A 6,856-nucleotide genomic window follows, 5' to 3' on the forward strand; every position below is an offset into this window, starting at 1 on the left:
TTCCCTTGCAGGCTAGGAGATCTGAGAAAAATCATTTCTGATCATTTCTTGATACATTCCATGGTCAAGTTACCCTGCTTGTGCAGTACACAGAGCACATTCCTAATTTCCTATTGATTTGAATCTCCTGCCCCCTATTAGCTATAACAATCTGCACCATGTGTCCCCTACAATTACATAATTGCAGTAACATCACAGTGCCTACAACTGGGTGGGAAGTGGGAACTAGTCTCTACTTATAAATTCCAGGCTCAGTGGTGGCTTTAGCATTATTCTGGGATTGATTTCTTGGTAACATGTTTCTCCGTAGAGCTGTGATTGCTTTTGGGGGCTCTGCTTTTGCAGTTTTTGCCGCTGTGGGAAAGAGTGGTGATGATTCTGGTTTTCTATGTCCACCTATAATCCCTGGGCGCTGGGTCTGGAACTGGGATTGGTAAGTATAGTGCTGTAGACACCTGCTTTGAATAACACAGCAGGAATTAATAGGATTTTATATCTTTTACTCAGCTGGGCCGTTCCAGGAACTGATCATATCATAGATGTGACTGTCAGGGTGGGGAGCGAAGAGACTTTATCGTAGGACGGTTTGCCTGGTTTATGACTGATACAAATTGTGATCCATTTCACATTAAAGCAGCGGTTCCCAATAGTCCTCAAGTAGTACCCCCTTAACAGTTCAGGATTTAGGGATTACCCAGTTGTGTCTGAGGAGTTTTTTTTAGAAAAAACTTTACACACACAATAGGGTAATCCTGGACTGGTAGGGGGTTACTTGAGGACTGGGTTGGGAACTGCTGCTTTAATGCGAAATGGATCACAATTTGCATTAAAGGAACACTCAAGCATTGTAACCACTAGCATGTGCTGTAGTGATTATGGTGCCCTCAATTTGTAAGCAGTCAAACAAGACTGGTTGGTACAATAGGTTGGTTTCTGGGCACTCCTGATACCATAATAAATACAACATGCAGTTCATTTAACTGTTCCAGGGATAACTGCAGTTTATTTAAAGGGACACTATAGTCACCTGAACAACTTCAGCTTAATGAAGCAGTTTTGGTGTATAAAACATGCCCCTGCAGCCTCACTGCTCAATCCTCTGCCATTTAGGAGTTAAATCACTTTGTTTATGAACCCTAGTCACACCTCCCTGCATGTGACTTGCACAGCCTTCCATAAACACTTCCTGTATAGAGAGCCCTATTTAGGCTTTCTTTATTGCAAGTTCTGTTTAATTAAGATTTTCTTATCCCCTGCTATGTTAATAGCTTGCTAGACCCTGCAAGAGCCTCCTGTATGTGATTAAAGTTCAATTTAGAGATTGAGATACAATTATTTAAGGTAAATTACATGTGTTTGAAAGTGAAACCAGTTTTTTTTTCATGCAGGCTCTGTCAATCATAGCCAGGGGAGGTGTGGCTAGGGCTGCAGAGAAAAAGTGATTTAACTCCTAAATGACAGTGCATTGAGCAGTGAAATTGCAGGGGAATGATCTATACACTAAAACTGCTTTATTTAGCTAAAGTAATTTAGGTGACTATAGTGTTTCTTTAACCTAAGATGACTTTTTTAAATGTTCCTTTTAGTAACCTACTCAGAAGTCGAGTCTTTAAAACCAACATTGCAATGTGATTGCTCAGCATCCTATATTGGGGTTTGTAACATCCTAGCTGCTACATTGAAATAATGGGATAATTTCTGTTAAGTGCAAAATTTGAATAGAAATGGCATAGCCAAGCTGGAAACAAAGTTTTGTTTTTGGCACATTGTATTGGTGACTGTACCCTGTTTGCACCACATTTCAGAATGACCCACACCTATCGTCTAAAGCTGGTCATTACTAGTTCTTAGTACCATGTATTTAAATCTCCGCTTAATTAGGGTCTTTAAATGTAGCTTTCTGATGCATTATTGAAGGGAATAGTGAAGCATACAACTCAGAATCGGGTGGGGAGGAATTAAAGGCCTTAGTAGAGAAAATGCAGTAACACAAATCTAGTTTTTTTTTTTCTATGGATAAAACTGGGATTTGGGGTCTTCATTTACCACTTATTGAACATGGAGTGACTTTATCTTTCCTAAAACCATGAACCAATGTCTCTAATAAACTTGAAACATCTGGAAGGATGTACAGAGAAGGAGCGTGAGTGTAAGCTGCAGGAATGCAAGTCTACTGCTGTCCGGCACATCTTCCTGATCCGACATGGAAAGTATGACCATGCTGATTCTGAGTCTGAAAGGAGGACCTCCAGCGTCGCTCAAATCCCCATAGGAAAGCATTGAAATTTGTTTTCAATGCTTTCCTATGGGGAGCGCTAATGTGCATGCGCGGCATTAGGTCTCCGTGGGCGGGATCAGTTTCACCCAACGGAATCACAGGGAGGAGCGGCGCGGAGGAGGAGGCAGTGACGAGGGACATCACCGCTGCCTCAGGTAAGTGACTGAAGGGGTTTTCACCCCTTCAGTAACTGGGGATTGGTGTGTGGGACGGAGAGGGACCCTCCAGTGCCAGGAAAACGGATTGTTTTCCTGGCACTGGAGTTTCCCTTTAATGTCAGTTAGAATGGTGTAAAGAGTATTAAAAGCTTGAGGGGTTGTAGTATAATGAATACTTAAAATTGTGTTAAGGGTTAAAACGACAATACAGGCACCATAACATCTTCAAAATAAAGTTATGGTGCTAGGTCAATGGCACTCTTCTCAAGAGTTTAACAATTCTAACATGTGTTTTTTTTTTTTTTCAGTGCATATAGATGATACAAGCAGGCGTGAGGTGCCCCAAAAGCAGTCCTCATGCAATCTCCTTGCTAAACATGCGGGACAGAAGCATTAATATGCTCATTTTATATTAGTCAGGCTTAATTAGTAGGCTATTTCAAGAGTATGTGTTACCGCTATTAGGCTTAATCACTGCACAACTTTTGATGAGTTAGGTTGGTAATGCGTCAACAGTGGTATGTCAGTAAGATTGCAACGATGGTTATGGTGATTACATAATGCAAACAAACTGGGTTGTTTCTGTCAATTTAGCAGTCACAACGTTGTACATTTCAAGCGGTAAATAGCTTGTTCTGTCAGGCTGTCAAAGTATCCAGTAGCTACTGCTGCAGGAATGTGCCATATAATAGGTTAGTACAATACTGTATAGTCCCTCAGGATGAAGTCCGTCTCTGGACAGGTCGGCAGAACGATGCTTGTATTTCCGGTAACTTGTGGTGGTGTGCCGTGTCAGGTCTCCCGATCAGGGTGTCAGGGGTGCGCTGCGTTTTTATTGAGTCATCCGATGCCTTGTTTGGGCTGTGCAGCAGCCCGCCATGGGTGTCCATTTGGTGGCGATTTGATGCGATAGGTCTCTGGGCATGATGGGGAGTTGTTGAGGTGGGTCATTGAGCCGGGGTATGGCTGCTCTCAGAATGGAGGGTGTTCTTGATGTAACAGCTCTTGGTTTCGGCGGCTTTTTTTTTGTTTTTTTTGCCGTTCTGTGATGGTAGTTTGGCTCTCCGCCGCCTTCCCGCCTTTCAGGGCTGTTGGTCGCTGCTGTGCGGCAGGGTAGGCAGGTGTCGTTGGTGTCCTCTGCCACAACCTGAGCTCCACTCTGAGCAGAAGTCTGTCAGGATTTGTTCCAGGCTGATCAGTGAGCCCTGCCGTGTTGCATGGCAGCCATCTGGCCGCGTGGTCTCTGCCCTCTTTGGCAGGACTCTTGGCCCTCCGCTCGACTTCCCCTTCGTTGCTGCCCTGTCTGGGAGGGCTCCCAGGGGTGGACCGGGATCTCCTCCACCAGTCTCGGTTGCGGGTAACCCGCTTGTAGCAGTCAGCCCCCGGGCCGCTCCAGGCTGGGAGCTCGGCCGCCGCTCCTATCCAGTACACTCCAGGTCTCATGCCCTCGCGGGTATTGTCTGTCGTCCGCATTACCGGTTTATTGTGGGAGCTGATGGCCAATAAGTTGTTTGGGGTCATTTGCTGCTGCTTAGTGGATTGAGGGTGCTTTTAGATCCATGTCTGCACAAATCTGTAGGGAGCTTCAGTCAGGCACATCTTCCCTCCATGACAGTCAGGCCCCGCCCATACAATTCTAACATTTTAATTCCAGTCTGTTTCAACTCCAAAGCTCTATGCTTCCCGGTCTTTCTGCTGTTTCTCAAAGCTTGGAAACCAGAAGACTCTTGCCTTGTCAGTCAGTGACAAGCTGATGCACTCGGCTGATCAGTGACTCCCATTCATATAACTTGATTGAAAAGGTACATCTTTCAGCTAGCGATTTCCCCAATCAGTGGTGTTGACCTATTCTGAAAGCCTTCGGGGGAGGAGGGACATATACTAGTACAGTGTTAAAGCATTTTAAACGTTAAAATCTAATGTTTGACTCCTTACATGGAGTGGGTGGGGCATTCTAGGCACCAGAACAGCTGTAGTGGTTATGGTACTTGCTAGTTCCTTTAACAAGCTACATGCTGTCTTTCTTTCTACAGGGCGTGAACAGGCCAGCCTAACAGGACAGCGTCTGGCACTTCTTGCAAGTGAAGGGAATAACTTTAGTTGCATTATTTATTCGTCATTGTCCAGATCCACAGAAACTGCTGATATCATCAGTAAGAATTTACCAGGTGAGCCATGTGTACAAGGGAAGGAAAGGTTTTACTGGACCCTCTATTGCACATGTGGGATTAGGCTGCTGCATGTAGACCTCTGAAATCCCAATTCTTGCTGCCTATGCATATTTTGAATAGTTGCAGAATAACCGTTATTGAACTGTTTTGTTGGTGGTTTGGCTTTCTTTAATCTTCTTATAGATATTAAAATGTGCAGCTCCATTCTGCTTCACGAAGGACCTCCAATCCGACCAGTTCCTGCGGAATCCAAGTGGATACCAGATCTTTCTGTAAGCTATATCTAGTGGTGACTCTATTTTTTTTAAAGCGTTTCTGTTGTGCATTCTGTTTCTGCTTTTAACCCTGGTCGTTGTCTCCATCTTGGTATTTTAAAGATGGCCCACGCATTGAGGCTGCATTCAGGAAGTACATCCACCGTGCAGATCCAGAACAAACAAAAGACAGTTATGAAATAAGTCTGCCATGATAATGTGATCCGCTACTTTGTATGCAGGTAAACTGCTTCCACTTATCATTCTAAATCATCTGTGGTCACTACAGGTATCTTCTAGGCCCTCTATTCCTAACCTACATTTTTAGTTTTTCTTTAAACACCCTTATTTAACAAAGTAAATGGAGTACACTAAACCCAGAACAACTATACAAAATTGAAATGAGAATCCAGTATTGTAAAATTGTGTGCAATTTTTACTATAATGAACTGTGCTGCTTATTAAACAGGTTTTCATCCAAATGTTATCAAATCTTGTGGTAATTGGATGGCATGTACTAATCTGACAGCCTTTACAGCAGGCTTCCGTAAACGCCAGCCCTCCAGATGTTGCTGAACTACAACTCCCATGATTCTCAGACCATTTAATTCATAGAATCATAAGAGTTGTAGTCAGGGCCGGACTGGGGATACAAAGCTGCCCTGGAAAATAAATCTATGCCAGCTCCATAAATTATTGCGCCATGTAAGGTTATGTCGAGAGATTATTTTCTAATATAAAATATTGGTCCTTTCAGAGTAACTGTTTAATTATACAGTAAGCATACTCGCATGCAGACAGACAAGCTCATTGATATAAATGATCTCATTGACATAAAAATACAAGCTCACTCACTAGCGCGCACACAGCTTATTGTAGTGGTACTGTCCCTGCAGGCTTTTTAATGTAAAAACTGACCTTTCAGAGAAAAGGCAGTGTTTGCATTGCTTCAAAGTGACAATCACTCAGACGGTCACTAGAGGTGCTTCCTGTGTTTCTACATTAAGGGCCTCCACGCTCTGGAGGCACTGAACATTCCCCATAGAGATACATTGATTCAATGCATCTCTATGAGGAGATGATGATTGGTGTAGCTTTTTGCAGCTAATCCTATGGCAAAGCATTGGATTGGCTGAGATCATCAAGCTTGAGGAGCTCAGCCATAGAGGCAGGGCCAGTGGAGGGGAGACCAGCATGGCGTGGGGAAAAGTGAATAAAAAAAACACTATTGACAGACACACATTACTGGGGGTTGTGCGACAGCTGTCTGTGCTGGTGGCCACAGGGGGAGCTGTGATGGCGGCCACTGGGGGAGCTGTGCTTTCTCTGCTCCCCCCCCTGCCCTTGCACGCTACTTATTGACGTCATATTCCGGCCGCAGTCTCATTAAGCTGGGGAGCAGAAACCGCACACCTTGCAGTTTGCCCGGCCATGGTTGTAGTTGAGCAACATCTGGGGGGGCAGAGTTTGGGGAATCCTGCTTTACAGCATTTAAAATAACCTCTCAAGACCTATATTGTACAAGCTTGTCTTATGCCTTCCATGTATTGACAACATTTATATCTTCATCTACAGGGCACTACAACTCCCACCGGAAGCTTGGCTCCGACTGTCTCTCTCATGGTAGTATTACAAAGCTGGTGATAAAACCTGATGGTGATGTGTCACTGAAGATGCTTGGTGATGCTGGCTTTATGCCCCCGGGGAAACTCACGGGAGCTTAGCTCTGAGCTGGATGTCCTCCTAGAGACCTCTGTGTTGGACACACAAGTTACCATGACTTCCTTACCTTTCTGTTAGACACTCTCCAGTTGAAGCAGTCCTTCAATGCATATATTGCACACAGCATGGGTGGACCAAATGATAGTATAATTTTTTTCTCATCACTGCACTAAGATGAAGGTTCTAGTTTCTGAATATGCAGCACCATGTTCTGAGTTACCATGCCTTGTGTTCACCAAATGGCTTGGCACCTCCTATTGCTCACCTGTACGA

General features: G+C 44.2%; 1 pseudogene; it reads left to right on the top strand.

Moving 5' to 3' along the window:
- Positions 1-2,203: 2,203 nt before the first annotated feature.
- On the top strand, positions 2,204-6,585 carry LOC134612209 (serine/threonine-protein phosphatase PGAM5, mitochondrial-like; annotated as a pseudogene).
- Positions 6,586-6,856: the final 271 nt, after the last annotated feature.

Source organism: Pelobates fuscus, chromosome 5 (genome assembly GCF_036172605.1).
Source record: "Pelobates fuscus isolate aPelFus1 chromosome 5, aPelFus1.pri, whole genome shotgun sequence".
NCBI classification, from domain to species: domain Eukaryota; kingdom Metazoa; phylum Chordata; class Amphibia; order Anura; family Pelobatidae; genus Pelobates; species Pelobates fuscus.